Source organism: Ostrea edulis, chromosome 3 (genome assembly GCF_947568905.1).
Source record: "Ostrea edulis chromosome 3, xbOstEdul1.1, whole genome shotgun sequence".
Classification (NCBI taxonomy): domain Eukaryota; kingdom Metazoa; phylum Mollusca; class Bivalvia; order Ostreida; family Ostreidae; genus Ostrea; species Ostrea edulis.
In genome coordinates, this window is record NC_079166.1 from 15119838 (window position 1) to 15147697 (window position 27860).

Below are 27860 nucleotides of genomic sequence, written 5' to 3' on the forward strand. Positions count from 1 at the left end.
TGTAACATACATGTAGATTCTAGCAACTACAGCTCATGTACAAATGTACTCGAAAGTACTTATGAAGAACTTAACAGGAGTTCAAATATTCAACAACTTTGCTGATGACTTTCTTAGACTTTGTAATTCTAGGTTTCTTTGAACCATACAGAAACTCATTAAAATAGTCTGAATTCCACTGTGGGGGTCACGCCTATGTATGATTTTTAACTTGTTCAGGCTTAGATTGCAAGCTATGAGCCTTTTAGAGTTCAGTATAGATATTACATTGCCTTGTACCATTGGAGCTAGTGAGGACCTGACACTATAATAATTCATGGTAAATATATCTGAAGATTTACAATTGAACGCTAAATTTGACTTGTACAGTTCTCGTAAACTACAAACATCAGACAAAGCATTGTTTGCATCATAACTTTTCCCAAGACATAATCTGACCAAGTTTTCTTGTTTGAAATTTCCCATTGTTTTCTTGTCAAACACTTTTTGTGCAAGTTTATATGTATCTAAGAAACCTAAAACATTTTCTCCAAATCTTTTAAGAAGACCAAGTCTCTGCAAATGATATTGAAGAATTGGCAGATCAAAGTTCTGAATATTGTGGCCCACAATAACAGGTTTTGAAGGACAGTCTGTTATAAACCCTACAAACTGGGTCAAACCATTGACTTGATCTGTTAAAGAGACAGGTTCTCCATGAAGAGTGAATTGTCCCATGTCATATCTGAGACCTGTTGCAGTTGATGCTTCTTTACAGACTGATATACTTGGGTTGAGATAAATATTGATGGTCCTAGTTTCACAAACTGCAGCAATCTGTATGATGTCAGATGTTCTCCTGAAAGCAAAATTAAGAATTATATTTTAGGCCAATGAAAATAAATGAATATTTGTAAGAATATTTATATCTTTGAACAGGGAAAAGGTAAACTGGAGAAAACAAATCAATGTCCAGTAGTTTCTAAATCAAAATACAGCAAGCAGCTACTCTCTGGAGAAATCATAAGAGGCACTGGATCAATGCCATCAAGATCAATGTCTTCCTCAAGACCAATTTCTGACTTGTATGATTGACCTGTTGTAAATAAAATTCAAGTAAATAACAATGCATTTCCAATTATACAACTCTAATACAAGGAGTAAACAAAACACAATAAATTAAGATAAAGTAAAAGATTATTTTTGTATCTGCTTTAACTGAAGCTTTACCTTCCAGTACATTCCTTGCTGCTTCTTTAGACAACCTAGAAGCTTTTAGTTCTAGCCGACGTCTCTTGGTGGGGATTACACTCTGTGTCAGACGCTTCCGTGTCAGCTTGTTGGCAAGTCTTATGGTATGTTTCATTGTAAAACTGCCTGGTGACAAAACCATTTTCTTGTTCAGCTGCATAAAATAATTGATGTTGTAGTATATTTAAAAGCAGGAAACTTACATTAAATCTTGATAATAGGAATTAGTTTTGAATGAAAATAATTGTCAGTATATATCTCTATGTACACATGTGCATGTTTATTCAGATGAACAAACTTAGGTTTGCTGTTAGTAAAAATAAGAAAGAAAAGGAAACAGAACACATAACAATAAAATGCAAAGAAAAACAAATTTCAAGATCATTAACTTGTAACTTTCATCACATTTTTCTACCTCTGATATGTAACCATATCCCATATTCTATTGACATAGAGTAGCTTAAAGTCTAGGATACAGACTTTCTGAACCTCCATAAAACCCAAGAACACATTATTTGCATTTTTGAACCCCATATTTCAGATTCAATTGCAAGTTATCTGATCATATCCAGAAAAAATATTTTTTCTCTAAATAAAGAGAAATTATCCAAAGTACTTACAATCTCTTTGGGGCTTCAGCAGAGACCATATCGTTGAAATTCTCATTTACTTGGGTGGAACCCATCATGGCCAGCTCATCTGCCTTACTGGAATATTTTTTGAGTAGACCTTCTAATGCTTCCCGAAGTAAAGTGCAGGAGAGGGGCTTTCCATGCGGCAAATTCCTTGGTTTGTAATTGGTGTTTTCACTCCGGCACCAAGTTCCACAATATTCATGTTCACCTAAAAAAACAAGTAGTTAAAATATTTTCACTTTTTTCATTCCTAATTTTGTAATGTCCTATTCATGGATATTCTTGCCATACAAATGCGGAACAATTTTGCCAAGTTCAGTTTCAAGTTGTTTACCCTTGCCCTTGTTTTGCTATACACAATAGGTAAAACATCTAAAACAAAGAAGGAAGAGATACATGTACCTATTACCTATCACACTTACAATTAATGAGGGTTTTTTAGACCACAGTTGTTCAAAGTATATTTTACTGAAATATTACACTTCAGAAATACAAACCTTTCTATGTGACCTCTAACATTTTGATTTTTCAAAAATTTATGGGTGTTAGCCAGCTCCTGTGAAACCTTTTTCGTGTGATTTCTGTCAGCTATTTTTGTGATATGTGGGTCCACATTTGCTTTTACACGGGCAATGGTTGTCGAGTCATTGTCCATGACTAAAGTTCCAACCCGTAAAATATAGTGGAATTATTTACAAGTAATAAGTAATAATGTAGTAAAAGTGTAAAACCATATATTTGACATTGCTAATTAGAATAATAATAATAATAATAATGTCCTTTATTTAAACAGGATAGCACAATTAGTTTAAAACTAGTTTACATTGTGGTCCTGAAAACATATATACAGACAGCAGTATTATATAGATACAGTATAAAATAGTATATGAAGGTATGTTGTATACATACATGTATGCTATTTACATATTTAAAACTGAAAATAAAACAAAATAAATAAATAAACAAATAAAAATAAAACTGAAAATAATCAAAAACAAATCTATATGGTTTTAATTTCCCGAATGAAAAACATTTCTAAGATAAGCGGATTTAAAAGTTTCCAATGTTGGGTAATATTTTAAAAATTCTGGCATATTATTCCATAACTGTGAACCGTAAATTGTAAAAGATCTTCTAAAATAGTGTGTTTTTACTCTCTGGATATATAATGAATTACTTTGACTTAATCTGGTAGATCTACTGCTAATTTCATGAACATACTGAAAAAACATCTAAATAGTCGGGGGTTAGACTATGTAAAACTTTGAAGACAAGAATGATAGTTCTATATACAAAACAGTCTGACAGAGGCATCCATCTAAGTTGCTGTATCATTTTTGTTGTAGGTGTATAAAAATTTCTATTTAAAATCACTCTAGCAGCTCGCTTTTGAAGTTTGCATAATTTGTAAAGACCGTCCTTGTTTTTCATATTACCCCAAACAGTACAACAGTAGTTAAAATGAGGAAAAACAATTGTATTAAAAATTTTCAGTAATAATTCAGTTGACAAGAATGAACGTTATCTAGATAACACACCTATTTTGCTTGCAAGTTTTTTGGTTAAAATTTCAACATGTTCAGACCACGTGAGACATCTGTCAATATAAACACCAAGTAGTTTTGCACATGATACATTTTCGATGGCGATATTGTCCCCTTTTATTGAAAGTTTTCTACAATTTCTTAATCTTTTTTCTGTTCCAATTATCATGCACTGCGTATTTTTGAGATTGATTGTAAGTTTGTTTTTATCCATCCATTCCAAAGTATTCTTAAGATCCATATGTAATCAAGCATTCAGTAAAAATATACCTTGCATCCCTCATCTTGTATTGCAGTCGGCATTTCACAGTCCATGGCTGGCTCCATCGCCTTTGCTGATCCATGCCAATTTCTTCGACAGTTGTGTTTTCTGGGTGGAACTCCTTTGGCTGTTGCAGCTAAACATATTCTACATTTCTTACTCTTAGAAGAGAAACTTACAACCTTTTTATTTTTTTCTCCAAATAGAGATGCATGGCCTGTAACAAGATAAATATTGATATCATACAGTTACACTGACATGTACACGTCTTAGAATATGCTACCAATAGGTACATGTACTGCATTTATAAGAAATCACAAACTAGTTTCTAGATGGAAAATCAAAACATAACATTATCAAGAGGACATACCAGTCAAACTATTGTATCATTTGCCAGTACCTCTCTTCTGCCAGGCACCATCAAAAGACACAGTGATGTCTCCATCAGTCCTACAATGTAAATATTGAATGAATAGCACAAAGATACACATTACCGGGGTAAATACAAGTCAAAAATTAAATATCAATTTTGGTAAATAAAATTACAGTTTCATTTCTTCTTGAAGAACTTCATTACAGCTCTGCCCTACCATTTCCTGAAGATGTTCCCCCACCTCTCTTTCTCTCTTTTTAGACTCTTATCTGTGATCCCTGGGATGTTTAGAGCAGCCAGTAATGCATTCACATGAGTTGTTACATAACCACCATTTACCATACCTAAGAATTTAAAGAAATACAATGAAAACATACAAAATAATTCATTCAGATGTAGCCTTGAACATTCTTCAAAATACTGATAAGGTATTACATTTGGCTGTATATTCATTTTAGTGCCTTTAGCGGAAAGCAACTTCCGCTAAATCAAGTACACACTAAATATCTTGCACATATATGCATAAATAAAAACATTAAGAAATGCACTAAATCAAATCTACACTAACTTGTTCAAATATCCATTTCCGCCAAATTTTGTACATGCTTAATACAATGCATTAAATGTAATTGATTTATTTATATCTGCTCATTTACAAGATATAAATTAAACCTGCAACAAGTTTTGTGTTGACATCCCAAGCATATTGTTTCTTGTCTGCTTTCACTTTATGCTTACTGCCAGTGGATGTGTCATTAACAAAGGATCAAGTAGGCTGTGTGTATTGTACCTGGAGAACCTGTGATTGATCAAATGTTATCAGAAAGGGTATACCATACTTTTTTTAATAAACCAGATCTTTGAATCACAATCACATATGCATTGATTTACAAAATTAAAAAAAGACAAATACCTGTCCTAGTCCAAATTTCCTTTCCCCATTAGTGTTGACAAGATGAAGTATGTTGCCACACATGGTGCAGCCTCTTTTCAAATTATCTACTAGTGTACCAAGTTCTACGATACGTCTCCCAACACGCCACGAACTTTCTGCACTTTCTGACACAGGAGTACGTATGACGGGGGTAAAATCGTTCTCCTGAGATGGATCTTCATTTTCAACATCTAAAATTTACATATTACATGATTGATTCTTTTGTTACATACGCCAACACAGCGCAGGAACCTCGCACAATAATTGTTTTATTTTTCATGACATGAAATTACGCTTACCGTGTTTACTTTTCGAATCTCTGGCTTTCTGTGCTTTCTCTAGTCCCTCGAGTCTGCGGAGGGTCGACTCTTTCACAAAGGTGCATTTTTTTGAACGAGGCATTCTTGTATTGTTAATAATTATAACTATAAGATAAGTTTGGAGAATGTTTCGAAAGTCGAAGTTATAACCGGAATTTAAAATTTAAAACCGGATAGGTAAAAGCATGGCCTTTCCTTAAGATCGAATTTTTAGTCGCTCTGACAGAAAGTACTGGTATGTTTAAGTCTACGCCTGACATCAAATAGAATACGTCATGTACCAGAAAAAGCTATATAATTTGCAGTTCTTGCATTTTAAAAAGTTTTACACTTTTTTTAACTTACCATATCATGCAACATTGTCGCCATTGAAGTCCAATACAATTAAATGTATGCAATTCACAGATCTATGTCAATTGATATGACGTGACGTAATCTGGTACATTTTGCAGGCCATGACACATTTTATGCTTTGATAGGCGGATCAAACAATCCCCAAGTGAAAATTAAGTTATTTTGGGTAGGGCCTATTGAAAAAAAAATACTCCTACTTAACTCGCTATGAGTTAAGTCCTGTTATTGAAATGAACATAACAAGTATTTGTTGTTCAGGCAAAGAAACATAACTTTTGCAATCAATTGAATTGCACGGTTTTGACACTATCCCCCCAAATACCTATTTTGAAACTTTCCCTCTTTCTAATCCCTGAGTATATATATATATATATATATATATATATAGATAGATAGATAGATAGATAGATAGATAGATAGATAGATAGATAGATAGATATAATAGTGCGCAAGCGCCAATTGCTAGTCCTTTTTGAGTTGCATGTCAACGAAAATCCAAACCCTCCCTCCCCTCACCCTTTTTTCTAAGCATACGTGCATACCATCCTTGTTGCGTTTTTGCTGTCTCTCTTTTTGTGTTTTTTCAGATCCATTTTGTTCACGTCAACGTGACTTGACTCTCCGCCTTCACGAAGCGTCATGGCTCTACGAATTTACGAGGTGTCAGTGGTCAATAATAGACAATCGCCGAATTTTGCTAAGCCTGCCACATATTTTGTTTCATTCCAGGTCCGTGGCCAATAATTGGGCTTATTGACATTGAATGTTTGATTGATGTTGACATATTGAAATGATTAATCAATATATTGATTGATTGACACATTGGTGGATTGAAATATGATTGATTGAAAATATTGAGTGAATTATTGATTGATATATTGATTGATAGACACAATGGTGGATTGAAATATTGATTGATTGATTAAAAATATTGAGTGAATTATTGATTGATTGACTGAAACATGCATGGACTATTGATGCTACAACATAACTATCTAAAAGTCGTTGTAGATCATGCATTTCATTACAGAGTGTATGTGATATACATACTGATGTTTTGTATTGATATGAACATTGTCGTTGAATTGGAAATATGTTGTTATTAAATAAAGCCATGACAAAGACTACCAATACGTGTTGTAATAAATTATAGTACTTGTATTTCACTGTTAAAAATGTAATAAATATATATACCTAGTATTCTTATGTATAACAACACAAGGCTACCGCCTTTACCTTTCCGTCTACGAAAACATTTGTATTCAAATTTAGATACATGTACATACATTCTCAAAGATTTATTCATATTGATAGAAAGTTAAATGATTTATGACTAGTTTTCATCAGCATGTAGACGCTCTACAATAATTGTCGTGTTATCTATAGCAAATTCATTTTAGTGCAGTTGTGAACAATTTCAGCTTAAATCGGAAAAAAAGCTTAGGGAGTCTATAGGAGGCGGAAATGGCCAAAAATACTATGGAAGTGAAAATAAACACTTAATATAATTTCAATGAACATAAAAACTTAATCATGTAGATTTTACTTAATATTTATATGATTAATTGATTTATTTTTTTAATTGCTTAATGTCCCTCTAGAGAATTCTTTACTAATATGGAGAAGACACCTTTGCTGGAGAAGGGCTGCAAAATTCAGGGAGAGATCTTTATCGTGGCACAACTGCTGTGACATGGGGACACGGTTTTTGCGGTCTCATCGAAAGGACCGCCCTGTTCCTTAGCCTCTTATGACAAGCAGGAGATACTGAGGATCTATTCTAACCCGGATCCCTACGACACCTTAATATTTAGATAATTGTTTTTAACCATGTTCTTATGTCTAAAACAATATGTACACCGATATCGTATTGAAGAGGAAATTCTAACTATTCCATGACTCTGCATTTGCAAAACATTTTTGTCAAATCAATGATAAACCAAAATGCTGAAGATAAGCATGATATTATAAAACATTCAGAAAATGAAAACTATATAACTACATATGTATTTAAACCATGTCAAAGGTTAACTTACTTTCCCTCATCATTTACTGAAGATTAACGATACAGCAGACTTTACGTATTTAATTAAAATAAAACAGGATCAACAATATCAACTTTAAGTCATCAATCAATTATTTATATTCCGGGTTTACTCCGTTTACTTGATCAAGACATAGGGCTCACGGTGGTTGTCACCGGTCGACAGGGAATGCTTAGTTCTCTTAGGCACCTGATCCACCTCTGGTATGCCCAACGGTCCTTGCGTGCCCAACTCTTTATTTTGTATTCCTTATAGGAGTTAAGACATTGATCACTGTTCGTTGTCTTCACCTTTCATTCACTAAAATAAACTAAAAACATTACATTTACATTTTCACTTCTCTTTAAATTGTCCTTAGGGAGTTGATTTTGCGCATGCGCGAATATATAAAGGAAGCAAAGTGTGTACATGTAACTACCTCATCTCATGACTCGGTGTTGTGTTTAACAGAAGTCGTGTGTAAACCGAAAATTCACACTATACCAAATTTTGTATTTTGGGGGGGGGGGGGGGGGGGGGGTAAACACGATGAAAAATTCCGATCCCCATGCCTCACCAAACTAATGACCAACGCGTATTACGAAATTAGTCGAGTATACTCGATCGGCTTTGCGATAGTTTTATTATACTACTTGCCTGTCAAATGTTTTGGATAAATCGTCCAATCGTCAGGATATACATAAGCTAAATGTGTGCAAACCCTAATACTAAATCTACAAACGTACGTACGCTGCAAGTTTCGCCTTGTTAGTCATTATGGACACCTCCTTTTCCTCCAATGGGCAGACCCACAAATCACGAAGTGATTTTTGATATATACATGTGCATGGATTTCAATAATGTTTAACAGTTTTATTGGGGAGGGGTTGGTCCTGTTCACTACATGGGTTCAATTCATTATTTCAAACTTTTCATTCTTACATCTCCACTATTATTCCTTTCTGCTATATAAGTTTCGGGTGGTCACTTTGCGGAAAATGTACATTGTCCAAAAAGTTTCAATTTGATGTGCATGGATTTTCATCAACTTCAGAAGGAGAAAAAATGTTTACTTTCAAAGTCACAAATTGTTTCGTCGATTTAAGAATTTTAAAAAAGGATATTTGATTCTAAAGTCACATCATTATCTCACACAAGAGAATTCCGGATACATGACCAAATACTAGAAAGGAATGAAAGAATACTACCTTAATGTTTCACAATAATATTCAGAGTATGAGGCATCCTTTGATTTAATAGAATCACGTGATTTGTCCACTCCATTGGCTAGATAAACAGTGCGTGCCGTATGCGAAATATATGTATTAACAGTATGCAACATGCATTTCGAGAGGTAAATTTTTCATCAAATGGCACATGCGATATATTTTGTCCAGTTTGCTAAAACATGAACATGTGTATTGGTTGATTTCCTTTCTAATTCCAGTTTTAGACATTTAAATATGTTTAGTGTGACCTGTAACCGAGCGGATTTACCAAAATTATTCAAATACAATAGATAATAATACACTAAAGTAAAACTATTTTCCACAATTTAAACTGAGCTAACTGCTCACAAAATGATTTGTTCTCATTTGTGGGATAAGCCCAGATAACTTCTGAAAACCGTTAAAGAGATAAAAATAATAAAACAATCAATTACAACTTTGAGACGAAGCAATGATTCTTAGCTAATAAAAAAACCTCTAAAAAACCGTATTGATTCAGATGCTGGCTCACTTAACTAAGGATGTATCTTTTATTATGGTGTTTTCAGCTTGTCTTCTACCAATGAAGTGAGGAGCTGCAGTGACTGTGCTCTTTATATACTACCTAGACTGATTTTCATTGGTTGAGAACCTTTCTTGATTTTCAATTCATAAAAGAGTTCTAACATATTAATCCGAATTTTCTCTGATCATCACATTTAGATAAGCAACAAACAAGGCTTGATCAAACCTGGATTATTAGCTCTCTCTCTCTCTCTCTCTCTCTCTCTCTCTCTCTCTCTCTCTCTCTCATTTCCACATCATTAATCATGATTTTGAAAAACAAATCACCACTTTCGCAACAACGGTCAACGTTGAAGCATTGTGATATGTTTATTCAAATATAAACAACTTCATGCAAGGTGAAGATAACGAACAGTGATAATCTCATAACTCCTACAAGCAATACAAAATAGATAGTTGGGCAAACACGGACCCCTGGACACACCAGAGGTGGGATCAGGTGCCTAGGAGGAGTAAGCATCCCCTGTTCATATAATTAATCAAAGTACTGATAGTACTGAAAGACGGTGGCGTGGGTTGGAGAGGAACATGAAACTCATATCCATGCACTGTTTTACTCTTGAGCTTATAGAGACAACATCTGCGATTCAGAATACAGGACGCGGCCAATATTCTGTTCACTGATGAAACCAGATTTCATTTGGATAGCAGTGACGGCCGTTGTAGAGTGTATCGTCGCGTTGGGGGAGCGGTACTAGGACGCTTGTGTTGTGCAACGTCGATAATTCGGTGGAGGTAGTGTTATGGTGTGGGGTGGAATAACAGCACGTTGAAGGACCCCTCTACAAATTGTCAATGGAAATCTCAGGGACTTTTTTGTTCAACAGAGTGTCGATGTCTTGCCTTGGCCAGTCCTCCCCCCCCCCCCCCCCCCCCCCCGATTTATCGCCGATCGATCGTGTCGGGAATGAAATGGAACAACGTCTACGCCGTTTACCAAATCAACCAGTGATAGTTAGGCCAGGCTTTAACCAACATCTGGAACAACATCACTCAAACATTTCTGAACATGTTAGTGGCATCAATGAGGCGCCGTTGTCAAGCATGCGTGAATGCAAATGGTGGTCACACGCGTTATTAACTTTGTTAATTCAAGTTCGAATACCAGTGTCTTTCGAGTGTGCTGAAATTGACGTTATTCGACGTTAACATTAATGGATTATAAAATGTTGTAAGGAATACATTTGTTAACAGTATTACAAAAACTAAAATTTGTCCGTTGTTATTTTTTATTATTTTTTTTCAAATATTAAATAATGCAGTTTCTTTTTTCCGCTATTATAGTAGTAGCGATATCTCATTTGAAAAAGAACTATGAGACCTTCATATATATACACCTTCTATAAAAATGGTGAAAAAACAAAATTTGACACAACTTGGAATGGATGGAACCTTTTATTCAATCGAAACAGCCTTTCGATCTATTTATTCTCTCTCTCTCTCTCTCTCTCTCTCTCTCTCTCTCTCTCTCATATGACCTTTTCTGTAAATTAAAGATTGATGCATATGTTACTTGTATTAATATTACAGAATTATAAAAATTAATAAATTTCCTTTATTTTTAACAAACATTTTGTATATTTCTTAAAGAAACAGTCTCATGAAATTGTTTTGAATACTATTATATCGTTTTAACCAGTACTTGTGAAATTTTGATAATGCTGTTTAAGGATATTTGCAATTTTCTGACGTTGATAGAGGTATATTTGTGATATTTAATATTTTTTATTAATACCGCAACATACTTATTTTATAATTTTTATTTGTTATTAAGAATAAACAATCAAATATAAGATTGACCCTATAATTCTAGAGGGGTGGAATTACCTTAAAAAATAAAATTGAAACAAGAAATCACCTCATTCAAACAATTTATGATTACCCATCTTTATACTTGAAATAATCAATATCTTAATACTAGTTTGCAAGACAAATGTATTATGTATCATATTCATAAGATATTTTTTTATATTCTGTGTGATGCCGTGAAAACAAACCGGGACATTCAGTGGACGCGTCGTCTTACATGGAGGGCTAGCGGATTCAATCGCAACTTCAAAGGCGCCGACTACTGATTACAACTCCGTTATCTTATGCATAGTTATGTATCAAGTCATATAATATATCGGTATTTGGGGATAATCTTCACGCACATAACACAAAATCTTATTCAAAAAACTTTTCAAAAACTGTTTACAATCATAAACATATAATTTTGATAATAAAAACAACTCCATTTTCTTGATTTTTTAGCCTGTATAATTCTGCCGCTAGGGTCACCGTGTAAATACAGTGGCGATGGCATAAGACAGTGGCTATGGCGATAACATAAGACAGTGCCTATAAATAGCCACCGTCTAAAAATCGAACGAAAGAATTGGACCCAACTGTTAATTCACCCCAAACGGAGCGATGTGCAACGTCACATGATGTAGGTTAGAGTTAATTTGATGTATAACGTTATAGTACGTGTACTCACAGAGGACTTCATTCCATCTGAGCAGAATTTTACGTTCATCGTCAAATAGTTATTACTTTTCTACAGACATGGAAGGTGAAGATAACGAACAGTGATCAATATCATAACTCCTATAAGTAATACAAAATAGAGAGTTGGGCAAACACAGACCCCTGGATATACCTGAGATGGGATCAAGTGCCTAAGAGGAATAAGCATCCCCTGTCAACCGGTCACACCACCCGTGAGTCCAACATTCTGATCAGGTAAACGGAGTTATCCGAAGTCAAAATCAGTGTGCCACGAACGATCTAACAATCGGTATGAAACACGTCAGACACCATTTGACCCAATGATAGGTTGTCGTAACGATAATATAATTAGCGAAATTACTGACTTTAATCGAGACTGTTGAAACCCCTGTACCAACAACGTCTTTGTCAGTAGCTTGCCTCAATTTACAAACTGACCATATGCAGACTAATCTCTTGTCACAATCCAAATAAAAAACAACTTATACATGTACTAGTTTTCTGTTTATTGTTTCACTCCATGGTCGACCAGCAGTTGTAGAATCTTAACATTTCTTCCTTGAACGGCGAAGAATACAGCATTCCGTCCATTATAGTCTACACTGTGTAGTAGGTCCGGGTACGTTTGGATGATGTAACGACTCATTTCTAAGTTAGATTTTAAACATGCCACGTGAAGAATGTTCCGGCCGAAATTGCTTTTATGCTTGACGTCTACTCCTTTATCTGCCAGTAGTTGTAGAATCTTAACGTTTCCTCCTCTAGCGGCGTGTAGAGCAGCATTCCATCCATCATTATCTACACTGTGTAGAAGTTTCGGGTATGTTTGGATGATATAACGACTCATTTCTAAGTTAGAGTGCAAACATACCGTGTGAAGAATATTCCAGCCATAATTGTTTTTATGCTTGACGTCTACTCCTTTATCTGCCAGTAGTTGTAGAATCTTAACGTTTCCTCCTCTAGCGGCGTGTAGAGCAGCATTCCATCCATCATCATCTACAGTGTGTAGAAGGTCAGGGTATGTTTGGATGATATAACGACTCTTTTCTAAGTTAGAATAGATACATGCCACGTGAAGAATGTTCCAGCCGTAATTGTCTTTATGTTTGACGTCTACTTCATCATCTGCCAGTACTTTTAGAATTTTAACGTTCCCTCCTCTAGCAGCGTGTAGAGCAGCATTCCATCCATCATTATCTACACTGTGTAGAAGGTCAGGGTATGTTTCGATGATATAACGACTCATTTCTAAGATAGCGTATCTACATGCCGTGTGAAGAATGTTCCAGCCGATATTGTTTTTATGTTTGACGTCTACTTCATCATCTGCCAGTAGTTGTAGGATTTTAACGTTTCCTCCTCTAGCGGCGTCTAGAGCAGCATTCCATCCATTATTATCTACACTGTGTAGAAGGTCAGGGTATGTTTGGATGATATTACGACTCATTTCTAAGTTCGAATAGATACATGCCACGTGAAGAATGTTCCAGCCGTAATTGTCTTTATGTTTGACGTCTACTTCATCATCTGCCAGTACTTTTAGAATTTTAACGTTTCCTCCTCTAGCAGCGTGTAGAGCAGCATTCCATCCATCATTATCTACACTGTGTAGAAGGTCAGGGTATGTTTGGATGATATTACGACTCATTTGTAAGTTCGAATAGATACATGCCACGTGAAGAATGTTCCAGCCGTAATTGTCTTTATGTTTGACGTCTACTTCATCATCTGCCAGTACTTTTAGAATTTTAACGTTTCCTCCTCTAGCAGCGTGTAGAGCAGCATTCCATCCATCATTATCTACACTGTGTAGAAGGTCAGGGTATGTTTCGATGATATAACGACTCATTTCTAAGTTAGCGTATCTACATGCCGTGTGAAGAATGTTCCAGCCGTAATTGTCTTTATGTTTGACGTCTACTTCATCATCTGCCAGTAGTTGTAGGATTTTAACGTTTCCTCCTCTAGCGGCGTCTAGAGCAGCATTCCATCCATCATTATCTACACTGTGTAGAAGGTCAGGGTATGTTTGGATGATATTACGACTCATTTCTAAGTTAGCCTCGATACATGCCACGTGAAGAATGTTCCAGCCGTAATTGTCTTTATGTTTGACGTCTACTTCATCATCTGCCAGTACTTTTAGAATTTTAACGTTTCCTCCTCTAGCAGCGTGTAGAGCAGCATTCCATCCATCATTATCTACACTGTGTAGAAGGTCAGGGTATGTTTCGATGATATAACGACTCATTTCTAAGTTAGCGTATATACATGCCGTGTGAAGAATGTTCCAGCCGATATTGTTTTTACCTTTGACGTATACTTCATTATCTGCCAGTAGTTGTAGAATCTTAACGTTCCCTCCTCTAGCGGCGTGTAGAGCAGCATTCCCTCCATCATTATCTACACTGTGTAGAAGGTCAGGGAATGTTTGGATGATATAACGATTCAATTCTAAGTTAGAATAGATACATGCCACGTGAAGAATGTTCCGGCCGTTATTATCTTTATGTCTGACGTCTACTTCATTATCTGCCAGTAGTTGTAGAATATTAACGTTCCCTCCTCTAGCGGCGTGTAGAGCAGCATTCCGTCCATCATTAGCTATACTGTGTAGAAGGTCAGAGTATGTTTGGATGATATTACGACTCATTTCTAAGTTAGAATAGATACATGCCACGTGAAGAATATTCCAGCCATAATTGTTTCTATGTTTGACGTCTACTTCATTATCTGCCAATAGTTGTAGAATCTTAACGGTTCCTCCTCTAGCGGCGTGTAGAGCAGCATTCCATCCATCATCATCTACAGTGTGTAGAAGGTCAGGGTATGTTTGGATGATATAACGACTCTTTTCTAAGTTAGCCTCGATACATGCCACGTGAAGAATGTTCCAGCCGTTATTGTTTTTATGTTTGACGTCTACTTCATCATCTGCCAGTACTTTTAGAATTTTAACGTTTCCTCCTCTAGCGGCGTGTAAAGCAGCATTCCATCCATCATTATCTACACTGTGTAGAAGGTCAGGGTATGTTTCGATGATATAACGACTCATTTCTAAGTTAGCGTATATACATGCCGTGTGAAGAATGTTCCAGCCGTAATTGTCTTTATGTTTGACGTCTACTTCATTATCTGCCAGTAGTTGTAGAATATTAACGTTCCCTCCTCTAGCGGCGTGTAGAGCAGCATTCCGTCCATCATTAGCTATACTGTGTAGAAGGTCAGGGTATGTTTGGATGATATTACGACTCATTTCTAAGTTAGAATAGATACATGCCACGTGAAGAATATTCCAGCCGTCATTGTTTCTATGTTTGACGTCTACTTCATTATCTGCCAGTAGTTGTAGAATCTTAACGTTTCCTCCTCTAGCGGCGTGTAGAGCAGCATTCCATCCATCATCATCTACAGTGTGTAGAAGGTCAGGGTATGTTTCGATGATATAACGACTCATTTCTAAGTTAGCGTATATACATGCCGTGTGAAGAATGTTCCAGCCGATATTGTTTTTACCTTTGACGTATACTTCATTATCTGCCAGTAGTTGTAGAATCTTAACGTTCCCTCCTCTAGCGGCGTGTAGAGCAGCATTCCCTCCATCATTATCTACACTGTGTAGAAGGTCAGGGAATGTTTGGATGATATAACGATTCAATTCTAAGTTAGAATAGATACATGCCACGTGAAGAATGTTCCGGCCGTTATTATCTTTATGTCTGACGTCTACTTCATTATCTGTCAGTAGTTGTAGAATATTAACGTTCCCTCCTCTAGCGGCGTGTAGAGCAGCATTCCGTCCATCATTAGCTATACTGTGTAGAAGGTCAGGGTATGTTTGGATGATATTACGACTCATTTCTAAGTTAGAATAGATACATGCCACGTGAAGAATATTCCAGCCATAATTGTTTCTATGTTTGACGTCTACTTCATTATCTGCCAGTAGTTGTAGAATCTTAACGTTTCCTCCTCTAGCGGCGTGTAGAGCAGCATTCCATCCATCATCATCTACAGTGTGTAGAAGGTCAGGGTATGTTTGGATGATATAACGACTCTTTTCTAAGTTAGAATAGATACATGCCACGTGAAGAATGTTCCAGCCGTTATTGTTTTTATGTTTGACGTCTACTTCATCATGTGCCAGTAATTGTAGCATTTTAACGTTTCCTCCTCTAGCGGCGTGTAGAGCAGCATTCCATCCATCATTATCTACACTGTGTAGAAGTTTGGGGTGTGTTTGGATGATATACCGACTCATTTCTAAGTTAGACTTGACACATGCCACGTGAAGAATGTTCCAGCCGATATTGCTTTTATGTTTGACGTCTACTTCATTATCCGCCAGTAGTTGTAGAATCTTAACGTTTCCTCCTCTAGCGGCGTGTAGTGCAGCATTCCATCCATCATTATCTACACTGTGTAGAAGGTCAGGGTATGTTTGGATGATATAAAGACTCATTTCTATCTTAGAATAGACACATGCCATGTGAAGAATGTTCCAGCCTTTATTGTCTTTATGTTTGACGTCTACTTCATTATCTGCAAGTTGTTGTAGAATTGTAACGTTTCCTCCACTAGCGGCATGTAAAGCAGCATTCCGTCCATTATTATCTACACTGTGTAGAAGGTCACGGTATGTTTGGATGATATAACGATTCAATTCTAAGTTAGAATAGATACATGCCACGTGAAGAATGTTCCAGCCGATATTGTTTTTATGTTTGACGTCTACTTCATTATCTGCCAGTAGTTGTAGGATTTTAACGTTTCCTCCTCTAGCGGCGTCTAGAGCAGCATTCCATCCATCATTATTTACACTGTGTAGAAGGTCAGGGTATGTTTGGATGATATTACGACTCATTTCTAAGTTCGAATAGATACATGCAACGTGAAGAATGTTCCAGCCAATATTATCTTTATGTCTGACGTCTACTTCATTATCTGCGAGTAGTTGTAAAATCTTAACGTTTCCTCCTCTAGCGGCGTGTAGAACTGCATTCCATTCATCATTATCTACACTGTGTAGAAGGGCAGGGTATGTTTGGATGACATAACGACTCAATTCTAAGTTAGAATAGATACATGCCACGTGAAGAATGGTCCAGCCGATATTGCTTTTATGTTTGACGTCTACTTCATCATTTGCCAGTAGTTGTAGAATCTTAACGTTTCCTCCTCTAGCGGCGTGTAGAGCAGCATTCCGTCCATCATTATCTACACTGTGTAGAAGGTCAGGGTATGTTTGGATGATATAACGACTCATTTCTAAGTTCGAATAGATACATGCCACGTGAAGAATGTTCCAGCCGAAATTGCTTTTATGTTTGACGTCTACTTCATCATTTGCCAGTAGTTGTAGAATCTTAACGTTTCCTCCTCTAGTGGCGTGTAGAGCAGCATTCCATCCATTATCATCTACACTGTGTAGAAGGTCAGGGTATGTTTGGATGATATAACGATTCAATTCTAAGTTAGAATAGATACATGCCACGTGAAGAATGTTCCAGCCGATATTGTTTTTATGTTTGACGTCTACTTCATCATCTGCCAGTAGTTGTAGGATTTTAACGTTTCCTCCTCTAGCGGCGTGTAGAGCAGCATTCCATCCATCATTATCTACACTATGTAGATGGTCAGGGTATGTTTGGATGATATTACGACTCATTTCTAAGTTCGAATAGATACATGCCACGTGAAGAATGTTCCAGCCGTAATTGTCTTTATGTTTGACGTCTACTTCATCATCTGCCAGTACTTTTAGAATTTTAACGTTTCCTCCTCTAGCAGCGTGTAGAGCAGCATTCCATCCATTATTATCTACACTGTGTAGAAGGTCAGGGTATGTTTGGATGATATAACGATTCAATTCTAAGTTAGAATAGATACATGCCACGTGAAGAATGTTCCAGCCGATATTGTTTTTATGTTTGACGTCTACTTCATCATCTGCCAGTAGTTGTAGGATTTTAACGTTTCCTCCTCTAGCGGCGTGTAGAGCAGCATTCCATCCATCATTATCTACACTATGTAGATGGTCAGGGTATGTTTGGATGATATTACGACTCATTTCTAAGTTCGAATAGATACATGCCACGTGAAGAATGTTCCAGCCGTAATTGTCTTTATGTTTGACGTCTACTTCATCATCTGCCAGTACTTTTAGAATTTTAACGTTTCCTCCTCTAGCAGCGTGTAGAGCAGCATTCCATCCATCATTATCTACACTGTGTAGAAGGTCAGGGTATGTTTCGATGATATAACGACTCATTTCTAAGTTAGCGTATCTACATGCCGTGTGAAGAATGTTCCAGCCGATATTGTTTTTACCTTTGACGTATACTTCATTATCTGCCAGTAGTTGTAGAATCCTAACGTTCCCTCCTCTAGCGGCGTGTAGAGCAGCATTCCGTCCATCATTATCTACACTGTGTAGATGGTCAGGGTATGTTTGGATGATATAACGACTCATTTCTAAGTTCGAATAGATACATGCCACGTGAAGAATGTTCCAGCCGTAATTGTCTTTATGTTTGACGTCTACTTCATCATCTGCCAGTACTTTTAGAATTTTAACGTTTCCTCCTCTAGCAGCGTGTAGAGCAGCATTCCATCCATCATTATCTACACTGTGTAGAAGGTCAGGGTATGTTTCGATGATATAACGACTCATTTCTAAGTTAGCGTATATACATGCCGTGTGAAGAATGTTCCAGCCGATATTGTTTTTACCTTTGACGTATACTTCATTATCTGCCAGTAGTTGTAGAATCTTAACGTTCCCTCCTCTAGCGGCGTGTAGAGCAGCATTCTGTCCATCATTATCTACACTGTGTAGAAGGTCAGGGTATGTTTGGGTGACATAACGACTCATTTCTAAGTTAGAATAGATACATGCCACGTGAAGAATGTTCCAGCCGATATTGTTTTTATGTTTGACGTTTACTTCATTATCTGCCAGTAGTTGTAGGATTTTAACGTTTCCTCCTCTAGCGGCGTGTAGAGCAGCATTCCATCCATCACCATCTACAGTGTGTAGAAGTTCCGGGCATGTTTGGATGATATAACGATTCATTTCTAAGTTAGAATAGATACATGCCACGTGAAGAATGTTGCAGCCGATATTGCTTTTATGTCTGATGTCTACTTCATTATCTACCAGTAGTTGTAGAATTTTAACGTTTCCTCCTCTAGCGGCGTGTAGAGCAGCATTCCATCCATTATTATCTACACTGTGTAGAAGATCAGGGTATGTTTTGATGATATAACGACTCTTTTCTAAGTTAGCCTCGACACATGCCACGTGAAGAATGTTCCAGCCGTCATTGTTTTTATGTTTGACGTCTACTTCATCATCTGCCAGTAATTGTAGCATTTTAACGTTTCCTCCTCTAGCGGCGTGTAGAGCAGCATTCCATCCATCATTATCTACACTGTGTAGAAGGTCAGTACGAGTTTGAATAAGATGTTCAGAGGTTTCTAACTTCGCATTTTTGCAGACTTCGTGTAAGACATTAGGTCCGTTATCTCCATTACAGTGGTTATGCTCGTTATCAGGCGGTGCTTGTAAAGACTTGGTATATCCAGTATTTCCTAAGAATCACATAGAATTGAATAAATGCGTTTGTTACTCTGAGCTAGTTTTTTTTTTTTTGTATGATGAAATCCAACCACTCGTAAAATAAATTGATTCCAACAGATTTTATAAGAAATTACTATATAAGAGCCACTGCATAACTAATAGCATCCTGCATTAGGACTAGTTTAGGATAGGTTCCCCCGAGGTACTAGACAGAACATTTTGTTTCCGAGTTATACTTTTCCTATCTATATTTTAAAATGTAAACATTTTATTGACAATATATCACAAAAATTTGGATTTTTTTGAGAAATTATTTGAATGCAAAAACTTACCAATATAGCCAGGAAAAAGCATAAACAATTTTTTTTTTTTTAATTTTTGTAAACAATCTGTATATATCATAATATATGTTCAATATATACATACCAAGGATCATGTAGGAATACAGACAAGTTTTTTATTTTTTTATATGTGAAACACACAATTAGCTTATGCTATACGTTTCAATTTTTTTTTAAAATCCCCCAATAAGGTTTACAAATCAATTTACTTGATCTTGTAATGTAAATTATAAACAAAAATATATGACGTCCTAGTCAATGACTTCTGAGCCGTGTAAGATAACAGACACGTGACATTGGGACCCACACTCCCTTTGATCCACCACCCGTCTTAATCAAATCCAAATTAATGAGGAATATTTGGGATTTCACCAAACTCTAACGTAACTTGGTTTGGACTGCGTTATGAGTGGTTAAGCTGACAAATGGTTTGATTTATTATTCACTGGGTAACTAACCACTGGTTAAATTTTTGTTGCTCAAAGTAAATTTAGCCCTAGGGTTTACAAACTATGGTTAAGTACATTCAACCAGTGGTTAGTATCAATTTGCCTCAGCATGTATACAATAATGATTGCTGCAAATGTAAGTTTACGAAGCGCAGTAGAAACTTTACACCTAATGGGACACTATTCGTAGTTGAACAAGCTATATTTTGAAGTCAGACGACGCCGTACACTCGGTAAAAAGGGGGAGGCGTGGTACCGACGAGAATGTGAAAGAGATGTACAATTTACCCCCCCCCCCCCCTCCCCGTGACTTTACCTATGTATTGTACTAAAGTGAATAATCTGTGTACGGAAAACGGAACGGAAGACGGAAAATAATTTATGCAATAATGATATGAAGAGATCAGCATTTTGTAAAGTCAAAAGGCTTATTATGAGCAAGGGAAGCAGACATTACAGCTAGAACAGGAAGTCATCCTCGGAATCCACCATTTCATATTAAGTAGCAGTCCACGTAAGAATCATGCAGAATGAAAAAAAAGTGGCACAGCTATAAATTTAAAATCTCTTGAAAAATGGCTAATTTTGAAGAAAATCATGTTTTGAACGTGATCCAATAAAAAATTTCACCTTGAATCCTTCTTAAGATTTTTAATCGGCTGAAAGGATATTCGGTTTCAAAAATATTTTCCCGTTGTTTTCTTTATAAAGAGCACTAATGAAAATGGTCATACAAATTAATTATCGGACACTCTGTCATTAAAGATTAATATATACATAAAGTCAATAATATGGACAGTAAAAGAAATAACAAACATAATTTGGAAACATGTTTACAAATTAGTTACATATTTTTAAAAACTACGTACGATCTAACAGATTGACGATTTTAATATCTCCCTTTGCTAACTCTTTAGTGTTAAAGATACGATTGTTTGGGGAAACATGACAACATGTCATACGAGTTGGCGGTTTGAAGACAGACGATGCCGTTTGTAACATTTCTTTATGGAAAAATACTCCATGTGAAGAGGTTTCAAAGACAGTTTATGTGAGTGACTATAAGAAATCGGTAGCTAGATATTTATGCTCCTTATACAAATCACATTGCGGGAAATCCATGACGCAAGGCCCGCCTGCGCCTATGTCTATTTTCACAATCACACGTTGGAATTTTTCGGGGTTGTTTCATATCATCAGGGTTCTTTGGAGTGGATGTGGAATACTACATGTGATTCCCAGATCACTCGGTCAGTTGTATTGGATATACGAACCGGATATGGGCACATATCATAACATTCGGGATGAGCAACATGCTTGTGGAAAAATGCTGTGGCCAGTATGGGTGGCGGTGCAGGTAAGTTTATATGAATAAATCATAAATGTGTATTGGTTACTTAAGCTAATTTCACCATACTTTATTTCAATCATTATTTTGCTTTGGACCATAAATAATCTGTCGACTAGTGAATAAATAGTATCAGTGTGTGTGGGGGGGGGGGGGGGGGGGTGAAAAGTTCAAAACTATATGTAAAAATATTATACTTTAAAATGGAGGCCATTTTAGAAACACTTCTGCTTTCCCTCTACCAACCAGTGGTTGAAAGTAACTTTTTATTTCATAGGCTAAAATCAAAACACATCAGCTAAAATGAAACTATTAAATGGATCATTGCTCTTTTTTCATGTTATTTCAATGAATTATTCATCAACCCCATCCCATGATTACTGAACCTGGTGGGTCAACAGTTACACATTGTTTAGACAAGTCAATGACATATGCCATATGGAGATATGTTGGAGTATCTTGATCCTCACAACTCTAATCTAACACATGTACCGCAGGTTCAAATTTCATAACACATCAGGGTTGTTACTAGGGCTTTTTAAAGATAAGCCCCAGACTCATGGTTTATGAGCAGCTTCAATCCCATGAAAATTCACAAGTCCCATGAATTTTCATGAGTCCTTTTTGTATCTGATTTTTGAGAAAAGTACAAATGTTGATTCCACATAGTTGTTAATCATGATGTCATCACAGTGGGAATTCAAAATTAATGATTTTTGATTTTCTTAGCCATGGAATAATAATTAAAATAGGAAACACTATTTGTGACACCTGATTCCATATCAAAATTCTTTTAATTTTCTTATATTACCAGTATAGATGCATTTTTTAAAATTCAATCACAACCCACATACTTGAAAATACATATTAAAAGTGCTCTTCATTAGCTTTTTTTTTCACATCAAATATGAAGACCTCAAGGATCTATTTTAGTTAATTTTGCATAAGATGAATAATTTCAAACATAATTTTTAATCAAATGAATATTTCTTATCAGCAAAAATGTATCGGATGTAATGATTTAGCACGGGTCTTTTAACCAAAAGTCTGTATAGCTTACCTGATCATCATTTTTCTGTAATCATAATGTCTGTTATACTTGTTGTCTACATAATTTGGTAACTTGTGAACTTGATTGAAAATTGAATTATTGACACCTCTGCAGGTATCGAGATCATTGCGATCACCACAAATTGATAGTTGGTAGTTCAGCTTCATTGAATGAAATAAATTTACTTAAATTTCAGTATACAAGGAATCTATTCACTGAAATTCCAAGAAGATTCCATGACTTGCTTGCCATACAACAAACAACAGATTATGGACATGATTCCTAGAATTAGAACGTGAATGGGTCAGACTTGGATACATGCAAAACCATGTAACAATATTAAAGGTATACATCATAATATCTGCTTTGCATGTATGAAAATGAAAAACCGTTGTCATTGTAAATATACATATGCATATATTTACATGTAATATATGTATTGTTCAGATTGTTATATTGTCCTGTATATGTGAGTTGGAATATTAATTAAGTTTGCACCCATCAGTCACACCAATTTTTTGGTTGACAACAAACTTGGCATACTGATAAACAACAGAGCAGATTATCCTATTTACCTCACCTGAGTTGAACATTTTAGTGAGCTTTTGTCTGTTTGTCCATCTGTTTGTAGACTTTTCAAAATTTAATCTTTCTACAACCACTGAGCCATTGTCAGGCAATCTAGCAAAAATCATCCTTGAAAAAAGGGGATTCAAGCTTGTTCAAATTAAATGAAGGGTCATGCTCCCTTCAAAGGGGAGATAATCAAGAAATATGGAATCATTCCAATTTGTGGATTATCTAGATTTTTAGTTGGGATCTAATATCATGAATATGGTTTCTGTAGATTGAATCATTTTATAAATTGTGTATTTCATTGTGATTTGAAAGTTGAGGGATAAAGGTACCCCACAATTTGTATAAATTGAATCCCCATGAAAGCTAATGTCCACAGTAATCAACAAAAGGCATAGATAGTGGGAGGTAGACCTGGGGTCAATTACTTTAAAATGTAATACATTAAATTACAATTACATTGGAATTTTCACAATTATAATTACCATTACTTTCATTCATATAAGTAATTAATTAAATTACAATTACTTTGCTAAAGTAACGAATTACATTACCAAAAAAAAAAATACAAAGAAAATTTATGAACACAATTTATTTGAAGTTAACTTTTACATCAGATTGTGAATAAGTATATTTGTTATTTTACACATTATAGTTGCATTTTTTCAAAAGTATTGTCATTCAGAGAGCAACGTTCTGGTCTGAAAACTTTGCCTGCAATACTTGTATTTACATGACTAAGTAACATGTTATTTATGTCTCTGATTTCATATCTTATTTCATATCACATAGATGGAATTTAAAATATTTACCTAAAGTCCTGCAATGGATTTCATAACTTTTTATTAAAAATTTCCATTAAAAAAATCAATTGAATTATTCATAAATGACCATTGAATGAACACATTAAAAAAAGAAATATGTCTTTATTTTAAAGAATGTATTTTTAATGTATCATGTTTTAAAAATTATTAATCACTTTCATTGAAAAGAAAAACTTAGATTATTTCATGAAATAAGAAATGATATGTAATTCAAATGTAATTGAAAAGTAATGGTCATTACTGGCATTTTTATGAAAGTAATGCAATTACATTACAATTACTTGTAATTCAAAAATGGGTGCATTACACATTACACCCCATTTCTTTAAAAATGTAATGATGACAACGCATTACACATTACCATTACCCCAGGTCTGGTGAGAGGTTCGTTGTTTTTTTTTTAATCTTCTCAATAACACTGGGCCAGAAAAGTTAAAATTTACATGTAAGCTTCCTTAACATAGTGTAGATTCAATCATTATCACCATAGGAGATCAAAGTATACTGGATTTTTTTTTAATAAATCTTCATAAAAGATAGGTACTACTAGTAGTCGGGTTAAACTCATAGATATTGCACAATTTAAGTTTGTTCAAATTGTGGTTCTAGAACATAGGGTATGGCACAATAATTGATCTAAGTTTTATTTGGGTATATGTATGGAACATCTTTAAAAATATTCATCTCAATAACAGATGACCATGATTAGGCTAGTCATATCAATATGCATGCATGAACAGGTTTTCAAATTTCTGTATGTTCAATTCTGGGCCCTAGGGGTAGGGGTGAAACACAATTTGAGATTTATATTCGACTATTCAGAAAATTGATTGAAACAAATGTTTAAGACAGAGTAAGTGTCATAGAGCCACACTAAATCATATCCTAATACCAACATTCCTAAGTTCATTTGACGTTTTTCCCTTCAGTAAAATGAACCCTTGGTTTATGGTTACTCAATGAATCATAATTTACAGTTATAGGACATATATGCTTGAAAGAAGATCTTTAAAAAAGATGTTTTCTCAATAACAGCAAGATCATGTTAGTCATATTGGTTTTGAGGCATCCCCATCAGGGCTCGAAATTAACATATGCCCGTCAGTCTGTGACTTGTTAAAAGTCTGGCGGACTGACTGACATTTGTTTTAGTCAGTCCGATGGGACTGGTTAATTTTCTAAAGCATCATTTTGGAAAAATATAAAGTTTATGAAATTTTATTTACACATTTGGCATGCTTCGATCTGTAGATATATGAAGACGTAATATATAAATCCCACATTTAATTGAACATTGAAATATTGTCCGAGGCATATCGAGCTAAATTTCATTTTAATAACATTAACGAAATATGTTTAATTATTTCTGGAAAACTCTGTTGGACTGGTAAATGTTTCTGCGGACTGGTTGAAATTATACCCTATCAGTCCGGCTGGACTGGTGACATAAAAAGTTAGCTTCAAGCCCTGCCCATATGTTAATTCAAGTAGGCTACATGGCAACTTTTTGGCCTAGATTTGGGTCGCAATATAGGGTTAAAAATGTTCGTGGGAATAAAGATTGGAAACAAATCTTTCAAAAATCACTACAGCAGGGTCAAGATGACTTGGGTGAGCAATGCAACCCATGAGCCTTTTGATGGTATTTGAGGCCACAAAATCAAAGGTCGAATCGATCATGATATTAGAAATATTGTTCAATGTCTTTAGACCCCTTTATTTGACAACAAATGATGAGTTGTAATTAATTTCGAAATATGTTATATATTTTCTTCTTCTTCAAAATAGGTGTTGTACTTCAGGAAAAGGGGAAGCATATTTGTTGGAAGATGGATAAAGAAATATTGGAGCATGCACTAGACTTCTTTAAATCCTGCTTTTTTATCAGGTACACAATAAATTATCAACAATGCCAAATTATGTCTTCATCCACTGAATATGATTAACATTCATTGAAATAACTCACACTGCACTCTTAAAAAATACATCCCATGATTACCCAATGTAAAATAAATTTTTAATAGCAACTGACATACATTTATGGAAAATATCTGTTTTAATGAATAGGCATTTTTGACATTGTGCAATTTTTTTTTAAAAAACAATGTATCTGATCCAACAAATTATTTTCAGGTAACATCATTGAGTACAAAAGAAATGCACCTTCACAGTAGACAACTTATAACCTTTCGACAAGAAATTGGGACTGCCTGCCATTCAACCATTGTACATATATGAATTTACCAGTCCTGTTGTGAAGAAACTTATTTCATCCTCTTTCAAGGGCCATGTTATTTAGGATTTTAACTACTTGTCCTGCATCACAAGCTTAAAAAGACTTCACAATCTGGCTGCAGAATGAACTGCATGGTTTGAAATCCTCATAGGAATTCTGAGAAGCATGGAGGCCTATAAACCAGATAATGACAAGATTTCATAGTTCGAGGAGTACCAGGAAAATTTACTTGCAGCAAAATTGTACATAAAGAGAGACTCACTCAAGCATGAATGTAGAATAATTATAAAGATGCAGAATATATATATATATATATATAGAGAGAGAGAGAGAGAGAGAGAGAGAGAGAGAGAGAGAGAGAGAGAGAATTGTATGGTGATATAATTAAACTCATTGTCTTCAATGGGTATGGCATGTCAGTAGAGAATCATGATTCATATGGTGATATTTTTCAATTATATACTCGTTTCAGTGCAATGGCATTGTACAAATAAATATTTTAAGTGTTACTAGGGAAAGTGGTTGCTATGGTGATATGTGTAAACATATTGTCTTCCATGGGTCTGACATGTCAGTAAATAATTACATGTTGATATATTTGTATTATATTCTCCTTTGAAGGCAATTGGAATTGTACAGTTTGAAATGCTTGCTTGTTGCTAGGGAAAATTGGTTGCTATGGTGATATAGTTAAACCTGATGTCTTCATTGGATTCAACATATCAGTAGAAAATCTTATATTGGTATATTTGCATTAGGTTCTCATTCCAGTGCAAATTAATCTTACAACTTTAAATTTTATGTGCGTTGCTAAGGAAAATCAGTTGCTATGGTGATATGGTTTAAGTCTGATTTCTCCAATTGGTCTGAAATGTCAATAAACTAAAGTGAACCCATATGATTTGTATTTATTTTCAGTTAATAGAATAATTTTAATGCATATATTGCAGATATTCTTGTTTTATTGTGTTGGAAATGGGCCTGAAAGAGTTGCCTAGCAACCGTTACTATGTACATTTCCGACTCTTTTGATTTTTATTTTGAGTACACTTAGTATTGCTTGTTTAGAAAATATGTATCAAAATTTGGCACTTTTCGGATAACTAAAGTAATATGTATTTAAAATACCTTAAAATTGTCGAATTTACAGAAAATTGATAAATATTAAAACAATGCATATTCCAAAGTCCTCTACATATACCATATAATAGTATTTCATTAGTATTGTACATTTTTATATTGAAGTAACCGTTACCTCGCCTAAATAAATTATCATTATGTTTGAAAAATTATTATTTTCATTTTTATACAAATTTTAAGAAGTATGTATTTCTGCACTTTACAAAACCCAATACAGTGGTTGCTATGGAAACACAAATGCTTTAATTTCCATAGTAACCATTGATGCACAATGTTTTTACTCTGCATGTCTTCATATATCATTATTATGAAGAGTTATGGAAAGTTTCATGAAAATCCAAGATTATCAGT

The 27860-nt window shown here is 35.1% G+C and overlaps 1 long non-coding RNA gene and 1 pseudogene across 1 annotated transcript; one reads left to right on the forward strand and one right to left on the reverse strand.

The window, feature by feature from the left end:
- Positions 1-1846: 1846 nt before the first annotated feature.
- On the reverse strand, positions 1847-15218 carry LOC125675531 (uncharacterized; annotated as a pseudogene).
- Positions 15219-20838: 5620 nt separating this feature from the next.
- On the forward strand, positions 20839-27265 carry LOC130053268 (uncharacterized). Its single transcript, XR_008801791.1, has 4 exons — positions 20839-21691; positions 22930-23078; positions 25922-26021; positions 26267-27265. It is a non-coding gene; the product is annotated as an uncharacterized LOC130053268 (long non-coding RNA).
- The last annotated feature ends 595 nt before the right edge of the window (positions 27266-27860 follow it).